The following is a 14,612-nucleotide window of genomic DNA, read 5'->3' on the forward strand; positions in this document are numbered from 1 at the left end:
AGTTCAAATAGATCATCTCAAGACAGGAAAGTGAAAACATAAGTTCCTAAAGTAACTTTATACCTACAATATTTAAAGCTTCGAAATAGTTTGACCTGCACGTGGGCGTCGGTGCAAGCTTGTTAAAGGGGTGCACCTATACTATGGTGAATACGAGTATTTATCCACAGTGAGCAGCTAAACAGGCCGCGCCGTGTTCATGAGTGGGGATAATAGGTAAATCCCAACAGTGTGGGAATCGTGTAATGCTCGCTAAACGTTTGATATGGTATGAATAACATCACAAGCCCGTTTCAAATGGATAAACCGCATACGGGGCCGTGCTTGCGAATCACTGTGAAGCTATATTTCTTTGCACAGCTTTGAAATGGATGTGGCAATGTACTTATACGTCAACAACTTAATGTTTTGCAATGAAAAGGTAGGTTTTAAAATGTGATTTTGCTCATTGCATGATTTGCGTGAGAAAAACTAGCTTTTTAATAAAATGCTACTTGTAATTTTCGAGATAAATGTTAACTCCGTCATAATCTATTTTAATATTTAACGTTACTTATTAAAGTTTGGAAAAAGCCTATCAAGATTTACAGCAGATTTTTCTTCAACAAATCCCAGTGGTCCGGAGTAAATAGTTATTTACGATACAAGTGCGGAAAAGAGGAAATTCGAAACGAGTGGTGATAAATTAAAACACGACCGCAGGGAGTATTTTAAATCGACACGAGTTGCGAATTACCTATTCGCACGTGTATCGTACAACGTTTTACAGTACATATGGCCCTTTAAACTTTCGACATATGCACGAAAAGTGCTCTTTTCCGCACTAGTGCGAGAAAGTAGCACCATATGTACTGTAAAAATATTTTAAAATTATAATTTATAATGCATAATATAATAAGATAAGATACAAAAACGAAATCACTAGTTTTTTGTTTTTTTAAAACATGAAATAGGAAGTCCATGTTTATAAAAAAATGCTACGAATATTGTTTAATTTACTATTTATCATTCGTGGATGAGTGACCACTATATTTTTTATTATAAGATGAGCCGTGCTTAATGTCTATCATCCATATCAGTTAAAAATAAAATTTAGCAAAAACACTGTTTAACTAAAAATATAACCGGTCTATTATGAGTTCATTAAACTCACGTACCGAAGGTTCCGTACACAGTTTCAATTATCTCATGCAAGAATAAACAAGAAAGATTTTTGACCAGAAATAGGGAAGAGTGGGGGAATTGGGAACACTTAACTTCAAACGTTCTAAAAATATATTATAATGTCATAAGCCGAATTAATTACTACGATAACCGTTACTTTGGTTATCTGTCTATCTAATTTTAACAAAATAATAATTATAAGTTAACCGTTAGTTTGGTTATCTATCTAATTTTAACAAAATAATAATTTTAAGTTAATGATATCTTACTAAATTTGGGCAAAAACAAAAACCTTGCCGTTCCTTTTCACCCGAAACCGTATGGAGTAATTGGAAACAGTCCGCGGGGAAAAGGAAACATTGAAGATTTCCAATTTAGTATCACTTTTCAAGGATCTTTTTTTACCTCACGGGATAAATAACAATTTACAAAGTAAAAAAGTATTGAATTTTCAATCAGTATGTAGTAGGAATCATTGAAAATGTAATTATGGTAATTCGGGACGCTCTCGTTTCTTAGTACCTAATTACCCCAATGGATATTAATCAATCAAAATGAGTATCACTCATGGTAACCACCTGGGGTTTGAAGTCTTCAACTCCAAAAACTCCATGCTAAATATATGATAAAAATTATAAAAAAAGTTGTTACTTATGTTTGTGTTTAATAAAAATAAAACAAGTTTGGGAACAAATCAAATTATTTTATTAAATATTTTTTTTTTAAATAAAACATTAAATCCAGATAACATTGATCTATAGGTATTTACATTTTACATTTGCAATAAAAATTAAAAATAAATAAAATTAGGTATAAAACATAAAGATCCATTAAAATTAAATTGGCTGAGCATTTGGTAATTGATAAAATGTAAAAGACCTTGACAATGAATTGATGGGTAATAATAAAATTCATTGATTATTAAAAAGATTAAAATTGAAATTAAGATACTATATGCGCAGTCAAATTTAGTTAAAATGTCAAAACATAAAACTAAAAAATCAATAAAATAGGAATATAATATATAAAGATCCATGATTAGACATTAAATTAAATTAACTGGGCATTTGATAAATGATAAAAAATAAAATTATTAATTATAAAATTCACAGATTATTAAAATTAAAGTTAAACGCTCTACAGGTATGCGCAGTCAAGTTTAGTTAGAATGTCAGGACTTAAAACTTCTTAAGTTAGGATAATGTGGAAACATGGAGACTATCCCAGTGCCTTGCTATTGGACAATCTAGCCTATTAGCTACCAGACAGGATGCTGTTGGAGCTCTCACGTACGGGGAGCATAAGGGAGGCGGCCCGTTTTCGCATTATGGCATGAAAACCATCTACTCGCGTATCCGCAAACATACCCGAAGCGCACAGAACTTAGGAAGACCCAACAGCATCCTAAATATGTTATTGTACTGAACGCGCAAAGCGTTGATTGTCCTGTGAGTGTAGTTGATTGATTATGCTAACTTCCATTGTACATCGTGCAAACCTGGGAGCCACCATGTTACCCCGGACAGCCAACGCCCTGCGATCTCAATGTCTGGATCATCCGAGAGGCACTCCGTGACCCAGTGACCCAGGTACTTGAAATTCTTAGTCCTAGTCAGAGGTATTCCATTGAGCTAGATTTCCTATTCACCTAATGCTCATGCGGCTGGAAAACAAGAACCTCACTTTTAAACATAGTCAATATTTTTTTGTGAAATTAGGAGTAAAAGGTATGTATCTCACTGTTTTTAATTACCCGCCGTTCCCAATTCCCCCACTCTCCCCTATACTAAGTTCAATTTTATATATTTAATTTAATTTAAAAGAATATAGTGATATATTCTACGAGTATATCACTACTATTAACGTTATCATTAAACTAAAAGACGAATAAAATAAATATAATGCGCTTTGCGCGCATAACATTCTCGAGCAATATGAATGATGACAGATACAGTTCATTTCGTATCTCTATTCAAACAACCGTAGGTACACGGTTACGGCTACATAAATATTAACAGTAATTATATAGTTATAAGTAAGTATATATAACTTTTATTAATTCGTTTTGAATCTAAAAATCAACATTTCTAATTCCACGTCACCAGCGTGTTTCCGATATGGAGCGGGACGCGGGCACGATTCTCTCACTCGACAGATCACCTGAAAGTATACCACTTAATAACTCACATCCTCTCGCGGTTCACTGGGCATCCGCTGGATCGTCACATATCTCTAAATATGGGCGGCGGAGCGTGGCGCCCGCGCCGCGCCATCGGATTACGAGGCTGCCTTCACTGTACCTCGGTGATTAAAGCAAATTATGCCTCTTTTTGATCGTCGTTTGTGATTTTGAACACTAATCTGTTCCTGTGAGAAGTACAGGTTTTCCAGTCAAAACAGCGCTTCAATTTAAGCCCTATATTTTGTCACTCACAAATCATAAATAAGTAAGTACATACATTATTTAAATTATTATATTACTCGTATATTTAACTCGTATATGATAAACAACGGTGAAGGTTATAAGTTTGATTTATTATCGAAACTTTGTTTACACAGTAGGCATTTATTAAATGTAGTAACGAGGAGGTAAGCATGTTCAAGCTGTTCATAATGTTTATGTTACTTATGGAAGCGTGTCTATAGTTTTCGCCTAACAAGATGAAAGTACAAGGAAACTATTGAAGAGTTTAATAATATTCATTGAGCCCGGGCAATTTTCCGGGCGAGCGGCGGCGCGTCTTTGATCGGCCCGACTACTCCGGGAATAGTCGAATTGGTCCACTAACTATGGCAACTAAGTAACTCCTTGTACTAACTAATATATCAGTTTAAAAATATTCTTGTAGCTACCATAAGTAAAATGTATCTAACGGCATTTGTAATGTTCAATTCGTAGTGTTTAAAGTAAGTAGAGAGTAGCAAATACAAAAAAAAAACATAGTTATAACATGACAGTTTTATCTACACAATTGGTTTTGAACAGACCGCGGAGGGATATTTATCAAGCAACATCACATCACTAAAAGCAATTCTTGTTCCCCAAAGTAAGTAATTCAATTTTACACCCCAAATATGTGAGTCGCGAACACGTGTAGGTCGGTATAATCTGGCGGCCGGCAAGGGTTGCCGTCTTGCCACTGCCGCCTTTAAACATTATTTCCGGACCACCCCATTATGCACAGCACACTGATCACATGAACCTATTTGGTTAGACTAATCACTTCGTTTTAAGGAGGTTCACTAGATAATTTTGCATGTGTACATAATTTTCATAATTCCTTTTGATAGCCAACGAGATGTTCAAAATGTATGTCGTACCTGACCACAACCTGATGTATCTAAGAAAATTTACAAAACACAAATATTATCATCGTGCTTCTTCCTGAAAACTTAAATACACGAGATTTTTGGGCGGAGATTGCTTTTAGCCATCGTGATATATTAAATCTATTGCAAAGTGTTGGCCGTTGAGTTATTTTGTCGACGTGTAAAATGCTTTTACTACAGATAAAAGCCCACATTTTACTTTATATAAGTACCTACACATCAATGGGATGACCCATTTTTTATAGTTACTTTCAATGTAATTTTAGCGATGCAAGAACTGAAACTCTGTGCAATAAAGAAAGATAAACTATTGATGTTTACACGTCTCTAGATTGTTGAAGCTAATGGTGTTGCCGAGTGCAATTGGTGATCGAGTGGGATAATAAGTCGCTTACCTTGAGGCTCTAGGGTCCTCCAGCGGACGGAGTACCCTCGACGTGGCGCTACACTAATACGTCCTATCGATAGACTGACGTGGAGACTCTTCACGTTTGTTCCGCTCGGCTTATGGCAATCTGAATCACTTCGCGTCTCGTGTTCTTTTCCATATGTATGTAATTGGGTGATATAAGTGTAGATTTACTCATTACAAAATGAATGTTCCCAGGAAAATATCATTAGTCCGCCTTACGACTTAAGCTTCACTTTAATTCGGCAATACATTTTTGAAGAATGTTTTAAATTATTAATTCAATACAAACTGCAATTTCAGGGTAATCAGCTTATCAGATTTCAACGATTTAGCGGCTCTCAAATGCACTGTATTTTTTTGTTGTATGACTAGTACTTGCCTACTAAAAGCAAATAGGTGCATATGCGACCGCAGCGGATTCATAGAGGTCGGTTAAAATACATTTTGTAAATTAATACTTTACAGAAACGATTCATATACTAGTAGTCAATTCCCCCAATACATTTCCATTCAAAGCTAAAGCCTCTACAAATACCAGTATGCACAAATTTCGAAAAAAACGTAAGTAAATTTTTATGATATCACTTTTATCTCTTCAAATCACTGTTTTTTTTCTATTTGGTCCATAGGTCACGTCACGAGTGCCTTGATCAGGCAACAGAGCGCGTGTGCGCAGTGTCACGGGTCGTAGGGGCGCTTCCGTCGTCGCGCCCTTCCGGTCTGCAATATAATTTCCATGGCTTTCTAACCTTAGCCTGGTATTCGATTCAGCCAAACCAGTGTTACTGTTACCTAGATATCCGCATAGCTGCCACGGATCTCGAGATCACAGATCAACTGGGTCTAGTGCTGGTGCGTACTCGGTAAGCGTTCAAAATACTGGGCCTGCGCGCGCGCCTCGAGCGTGACCGCTATCCATTATAATATCTCATTGTCCTGAACCATATGTGCAGGCAGAGCGAACCTAACTGTCCATTAAATAAATGTACCGAGAATTATTCCGGTCATATATGAGTGGCAGCATTGGATTTGAGTTAACCTTTTAATGGATATCAGCAATTAATGCTGTTGCAGTTATAGGCCGTTGTAGTTATTTTGTTGTTAAACGCTGCTACGATAATAAGAGGACCATAAACCAATTAGGTGGCAGCTAAAAAGCTGAAAAAGCTTTTATAACGTAATTAATGCATTCAGTTAAAATAAAATGAAAAACAAAGGGGTATCAATTAAATCGTGACACGCTAATGGCCAGGGCCACCTGAGCTGGCGTTTTAAAATGTTTTCCTTTATTGAAATTATTCAGTAATTTATGTTCATGAAGTTTAAAGTTAAACACATCTCACGTTAATAACTGAAATCCGCAAATCGATTATATTAAGCAGGTATTGAGATATACGATGCAGAAGTTGCTTACTTTAATTATATGATGTTTTGTCAAGTTATAATCAGAAATCAATTCTTCTAAGGAAGGGGGTGGTTATATAACTTTTAAAGTATTATAGATTATTTACTTAAAAAATACCGACAAAAAAGTATTAACTCGTCCTAATATTAATCGTACTAGTTGAACTAGGACAAACCCTTGCATAGAGTCGGACCAAATAACCAAACTGCACAGATTTTATAGTAGCAGTGCGGACGAGCCACTATAACGTCAAATTCTGTTGCCTTCCCGGAGCCGAAGCTCCATATACAGGTATATATATAGGTATAGGTATAGGCCGGTTTTGTGCAAATCTAATAAAAATTAAGTCTATGAATGTCCTGCACAAAATACTTAAATACAAGAGTAACAATGAATAATAAATACGGGCAAGTGCGAGTTTGTTTAACTCACGCACCGAGGGTTTCGACTCTTTCAATTATCAAAGACGTTTGACCAGAAATATCCTTAGTATAATAACTATCGGCAAATCGGCTAACTAATTTGGATGACCTAATGTTGTACATACCTATGTTGGTTTTTCAGGAATAATTATTTATCATGTGAACTGATTTAAAAAAAAAACTTTTAATCAAATTTAAACTGTCGCGAGTGACAAAGAATGTAATAAGCTTAGAATTTTCCTTTTATTTGAAAGGTTTCACAGAGATTTCAAGAATAAAACACACGATAAGTGGTTATTAGATATTTAGCGATAAGTCGCACCATAACTTTGGTTTTCACCTTTTTGGCACGGAACCCTAAAAAATTCCAATATAAAGAAGCCTTATAAAGTTGGTCTTGCTAAATATGTTTGGAGTTTAGTTTCATTTTATTTCTAATATATATCTGTATTCCCTGATCAATATAACCTCGGTATCTTTAAACCAAAAGTGAATAGGCTATTACTGAACCGGTGAGCTCCATCTTAGGCTCTGTCTCCACTTTCCATCAGGTGTGACTGTGGCTATAGCCAATCGCGCATCAGTTTATAAAAATAAATAAAATAGAAATGTTTTACAAGAATACACGTACAAGGCGTTACGTATTATTACATAGTTGTTACGAAAATCTTCCTGCCGTTTGCACGGATTTGGACCTTTTCGGATTGATATTTAGTTAATTTGTATGGAATTTGTTTTTCAAAACATCGAAAAAAAGTTAAATAAAGGGGCATAGATACGATTAATAGGTAAAATAAATTGTGTAAAAATGTTTTTAATACAGTTGCTCAAAGTGCTACTTTACGTAGCTGTTTAGCGTGCGGAAAGTTTGTTTTCGCGAACTAGTGCTTTTTACTTTTCCAATTTTTTTAAATTCATACTTGTTCCAATTCATGACTACTTATTGAAGAGTGTTAATATTAGTTTCCTTTAAACGTCGTAATCAACATAAAAACCTATGTTAATGTAAGAATACGAATAATATGCATATTTCATTACTTACCTCTTCATCATTATAATACTTTTATTTTTTTAATATTAAATACCTATTGAAAAACCGTTCTTAAAAAGTTGTCTGGATGGAACGGAACGCCTGTCAAAGAAGAGGCGTTTTTTCTTACTGCAAGCATGTTTTAAGTTTCCATAGGCAACATTGGATATTGTTTTTATAAATATACGATACACAAATAATCGTAAATAACGATACTTAGGTAATAATAGTACAATGTTTTATATTTACAATTGTTTCTGTCTTATAGAACATGCATTAAAAAAAAACTTTCATTGGTTTTAATAATAATAACAACATCCATTCTAGTCGAATAAAACCTAAAAAAACACCTGTTCATAATGTAAATGTCAACGATGTCACAGAATTAATAATATAAAAGTTTCGAATTCCTTACTTGTTGTTTTTCTTATTTTATTGCAATTGTATTAAAAAACGTCGATCGATACACGTGCGGAAATGTCAATCTTCACTCGTCCCGAGTCCCGAGAGAAGATAACTCGGTATTCGTGAAGTAATGACATACTTTCCGCACTAGCATCGAAATGTACTATTTCCACAATGTCAATATCCAGTAGGCCGAGCACCAGAGTTGGGCGTTATCTAGATAATTTTTTATCTAGATAATTATTTGAAATAAAAGCATTTCAAATAAATTTATTCGAAGACAAATTCAATCACAAATAGTGCGTTGACAACTTTTTTATTTAGATAAATTATCTAGATGAAGATAACTGGCCTCGTTTGTTATTGAAGTAAGCTTATAATAATAAATTTATAGAATGTCACGTCGGGTCAAACCGTCACACTGACACTGTACTACTGACATTCATCTTTTATTTAAAATTTCAACTAATTTATCAAGATAAAAATGAAACTGATCTAGATAAATTAAAAATTACAAATGCCGGATTATTTAGTTATTTCAAATAAAAGATGATTTAGTTATCTTCCCGGTTATTCGTAAATAGATAATTTTTGCCCAACTCTGCCGAGCACATGATTGACGCTACAGTATCTCGCCGCGAGATAGACTACCCGTCTTTTACTAACTGTATGATTTAAGGGGGACGGGTAGTCTATGTCGCGGCGAGATACTCTCGCGCCTATCATGTGCTAGCCCGGCAGGGAGGAAAATGGGTACAGTCACCTGCAATTATATTATCCATTCTAATATATACTAACATACTAATATTACTAATTTAATAATTTAACAAATTTTTACTAATTACTATACTAATATTATAAATGCGAAAGTCTGTCTGTCTGTCTGTGTTACCTCTTCACGCTTAAACCGATTTAGATGAAATTTGGCATAAAGATAGCTTGAGTCTCGGCATAGAGTAACTTATACTAGAGCGATACTGTCATAGTAAATTTTGTAACCCCAGTAAATTCACTGCCATCTGTCGACACACTTTAAAACTAAAAATGAAGATTTATAAAAATACGATATAATGTATTTAAATATAGATAAATGATTTTTTTTATTTGCATTAATTATTTTTATGATTTTGACCCATGTTCTTTCACTGATATGCGTTAAAATTGTTAAATAACAAACGAAACCGTCAACGCCATCTATTCGACTGTAGGCCAAAACTAGTAGCGCCCTCTGAACGAGAATCAATTTTCTTGATTTTCGAGGCACGTTTTTTCCTTAGACTGTATCTATCTATTACGGAGTTATATCTATCTTTGGTCTCGGGGACGGACATATAGACAGTTTTTATGTCGGAAATCATCCTTAGTGAGTGAAAAGGGGAGTGAAATTGAGAGATTTAATGAATTTCCTAATAATTGATGTCAAGCAGTTAAGCTTATGCTCTAATTGAATGATTGCTATTACACTTTATCCAGGCGCTAAACTTACTCTAGCTGCTGTTACTGACTCCACGCAGACGAAGTAGCGGGTAAAAGCTAGTACCTATATAATTTAGCGGGTTATAACTCCAAATGCTATATATAGCCATAGAGTAACTTATACTAGAGCGGTACTGTCATAGTAAATTTTGTAACCCCAGTAAATTCACTGCCATCTGTCGACTCACTTTAAAACTAAAAATAAATATTTATAAAAATACGATAAAATGTATTTAAATATGGATAAATTATTTTTTTATTTGCAATAATTATTTTTATATGATTTTGACCCATGTTCTTTCACTGGTATGCGTTAAAATTATAAATAACAAACGAAGCAGTCAACGCCCTATATACGAGTGTAGGCCAAAACTAGTGGCGCCAACTGATAGAGAATCAAATTTTCGTGATTTTCGAGGCACGTTTTTTCCTTAGACTGTATCCATCTATTACGGAGTTATATCTATGTTTGATATAGCATAAAACTATCATAATTATATTTGAAGTTTAATGGGGAGATACCCATTGGTAATACTAATTGTAGACATACTCGTAGTAAACTATAGGTAAGTATATATCTACACAAGTATAGATAACTGGAGCATCCAAAATGCCTCTGTGCTCGCTATTCATGTGGTTGAAATTCGTCAATAGTAGGCAGTCGTTATTCAGAGAAGGTCGGAAACAATTAAACAACAGCGGCAATGGTCAGCCGAGCGCAGATCCGCGTGATTCGAGCGTGCCCTACTGCTTCACTCGCGGCTCACATGTTCCCGCATCGCATGACAATTGGGAATACCTATTCATATAATATCGGGAGACCAATTCCAACTTACGTTTTGACATCAAAATGGTGTCTGATCGTTATCATCCGTGCGTCATGCTCGCGCCAATACATGTACTAACAAGTACGAGCGAAATGCACGCGCGAATGATAACAAAATGACATCATTGCGAGATCAAAATGTAGGTTTGAATTGGCCTCCGGTTTCGTAGTTTCAATCTCACTCACGTAAACGTAAAGTTAAAAAACCGGTCAAGTGCGCCATCTATCGGCAGATTGGCTAACTGATTTGCGCGCGACCTGTACCTAGTGTATAATAACTATTATGTATGTGACATAAGGGGGGGGGGATAGTCCATTTGACCTAGTAACTAGACTGAAATCTTGCCCTCTCTTCTTAATGGGAATTTTTTATAGTTAAATACAAATACAAATAACTTTATTTTGCATGAAATATGGTACAAAAGGTGGTCAGACAATATTATACATAACACATAAAAATAAAATAACACTTTCAATGTGTCTGGGTTAGCGTTGTTCATAATCATTCCTAATTTCAAATAGATAGCTTACGTAGTTCTTGAGAAATGCGATAAACAGACGGACGGACAGAGTCGCACCATAAGCGTTCCTTTTGTAACTTTTTGGTACGGAACCCTAAAAAGGAAAAGAAACAAACAATACCCTAAATAAATAGTATTAGGTATGCCAGTATTGCCGATCTATAAAGGTCTCTATATCTATTCATCTGACGAAATACAAATGTTGCAGAACTACGAGTCTGACATAAAAACATACAATACAATATAAATACTCTTTATTGCATAAATATTATGTTATAAACATAGTGAACCCGAATATATTTCGTCCTGCAATTTTCATTGTGATCTCAGCCAACAACATAGGCACTAGGTATAAGTAGTCATTTACCTATTTATAATGAAGCCTTGTTCTCATGCTTGGTTGTCGTTAGTGCTTACACATTTTACAGGTGTAAACTGCACTCGTGAAGTTCTAAATGAGAATGTTTCACTTGTTCTCATATTGATGTAACTTTGCTCTCTTGTTGCACAAATAACAATTTCAAACTGCTGTCAGTTTACTCTTGGTAATTTTAAATAATACATATGTACATATACTTACCCCTATGGCCTATCCTATGTAAGTACTTGTAGTTGTAGCGACGCAACATACCAGCATTGTGTTGTGCCGAACATGTTTCGATATAGAACCACATGGATGGTAAAAGCCACTTATTAAGAGGCACACGAACCGGCCGCAGCCAAAACGCCGCTCCTATCCCAAAAATGGTTATACAAATAATAGAGCGAGTAGAAGTTGCGAAAGCGTTTATAGATAGCATATATATAATTTCGCTAACGCTCGGTCAAAAATGCTTTGACTAAGGCAATAGTGTAAAGTTCACCCGAGTATGTGGGTAAAGTACACATAAGGCTTGAGTACACATACAGCGTGCGCCATCGTGGCCGTACAAATTAAAATATACTGTAGCAGATACGCGACTTAAAAACAATAACATTTTTATACAATTCTTGTTGTTAGATTTTTTTTATGGTTGCTACCTGTCCCTTGGCAAGCGAAAAAATCGGTACACATGCTGGGATCCGGAATCACTTTATTTGCCCTATAAATGATACACGCGAAAGTGATGAAATGGCATTCAGTAACAAAAGGGCGAAAATGCTTATTTTCGATAGTGACGAATCTTTACTATAACCTATTTAATCTATGAATGCGGTACCTAACTAGTTTGTATCCTGGCTAAGTGCGCCCTGGCTCGTCGGTGGTAGTACTTAACCTAATATTCGGTAATTGCATCAGGGTAGAGGCATTAATTAACTCGCTCTCTGGGTTGGTCAGCTAAGACGCCGTAGTATTGAGACGTGCTTTGTGGTTATGCTCAAACGCATATCGTGAGTAACTACTCAATCCATTTACTGCGTGGTTACTGGGGCGTGGTCGACCTAATATTGAACATTCGCCGCGTTGTTTATATTAACTTTATATTAGGTATATATAGAAACGAAACTAAGGAAACGGTGACAACTAGTAATCGTGTGGCCTGTTGTGTGGTTAAAAACCTACGATTTTTAAACACTCGTTCATACTTTCAATTTCATTTTAAATATATGTACCACTTTATCGATTTTCGCTGAAAATTGAAGTATTTATTGATTATCTACCAAGAAAGTACTAATTCATCGTTTACCTCTAATAGCTTAATAAATTAAAGGTTAATAATATGTGTATTATTTATTATTGTATATGTATTTTAATAAGTACCTATTCTTGTAACTAAATCATTGTTACCACTAAAACTACATTAAATATACCAAAGAGGATATACTAGGATAGAGCGGTACTGTCATAGTAAATTTTGTAACAACAGTAAATCCACACCCTTTAAAATTAAAAATGAAGATTTATAAAAATACGATAAAATGTATTTAAATACGGATAAATGATTTTTTTTACTTGCATTAATTATTTTTATATGATTTGACCTATGTCCTTTCACTGATATGCGTTAAAATTGTTAAATAACAAACGAAACCGTCAACGCCCTCTATACAAGAGTAGGCCAAAGGTAGTGGCACCATCTCATCGAGAATCAAATTTTCGTGATTTTCGAGGCACGTTTTTTCCTTAGACTGTATCCATCTATTACGGAGTTATATCTATCTTTGAATATACTAAATAAACTAAGCTAATCGAACTAAAGTTTTGGTTGTGATTCATTTACACATTGATTATTGTTAAATGCGAGTTCATGCATTTGCTTCTGTTAAAGGAGAAAACACCATACATCATTAAATAAAGGATACAATACATAACACCACGGAAAACAGGCATAGCTAGGTAAATCACACTCCGACGCCGCAATGGCGAGCGATCCTCGCCTGACAGTTCGCGACGCGCCAATCGTAGTGTGACCATCGACCGACACCAATCGTAGGGCTGCACCCGATCAAACCACATAATGGGTTATTACTACTAAACACAAGTAGCAAATGTATGAACTCGCAGTTAACACTAATCACGTGTAAATCGAGCCTTAGACAAAAGACATCACTTTATGGGGTATTAATTAGGACACTATAATTATAATCCCATATATTAATTTCCGGCGTATTCATAGATGAGTATACAATGTTTTTTTTTATTACTGTGATCTAGAAAATTAATGATCTCTGGTGTATATACTCGGCTATTGTGATCGAATATAGCCCTAGTGACTTTCCCGTCGTTTCCCATTTTAACAATACCTCTACTGATTTTAATGGGTTTCTTATGAAAATTACTGCCGCACAGAAATAATAATACGCATCAGTGTTATTGATGAAGTACATAATATTCTCGTAACAAGTCTAGTCTACCTTAAGTAGGTACCTTCAGGGTACCTTCCTAAAACATTTATTAATTTTAATTTTAATGTAAAATTAAAGTCTCCCTGCAGGTGATGTTTACGACCTAAACTCATGTATATTTGTAACGATTTTATACAAAAAATTACCGCTTTGTCGATCGTAAATTAAGACGAAATTTTAATTTACGATTATCTACGCACATATCATTAGTGCTCTAAAATGCGTTCAGAAACCGTAGGAAATGACCGGCATTATTACAATCAATTTTACTATGAGAACTTTCTTATAGTATGTGGTAGTAGATAAAATCTGTACTTTAATGTTATTACATTAATATTTGGGAGACCTAGCTTTGCGGTTACAAAATAGTGATTTACTACTACTACTACTACTTTGCTCGGAAAACATGTAAAAACTCAAAAATGCGCGTTTTCCCAGAGATATATCCTAGCTGGATCGATTTTTCGCCCCAGGAAACCCCCATATAGCAAATTTTATCGAAATCGATAGAGCCGTTTCCAAAATCCCCGATATATATAAATATATATAGATAGATAGATATATACAAGAATTGCTCGTTTAAAGGTATAAGATAGATTTTTGTAAGGTTATGAGTTTGTTGGCTTTTTGCTGTTACGAAAGTAGAATTGTGAAAAGTTCTTTGTAATTTACATTTCCGTTGAAAATATGAGTAGTTTGTTTCTGTATTTGTTTAAATTTATTTTTTATCTATAGGCATTATTTTAATATCTATAGTCTATAGATATTTACAGGTACATAGCACTAATAGCAATG

The sequence above is a fragment of the Cydia strobilella genome, chromosome 5, assembly GCF_947568885.1.
Source record: "Cydia strobilella chromosome 5, ilCydStro3.1, whole genome shotgun sequence".
Classification (NCBI taxonomy): Eukaryota; Metazoa; Arthropoda; class Insecta; order Lepidoptera; family Tortricidae; genus Cydia; species Cydia strobilella.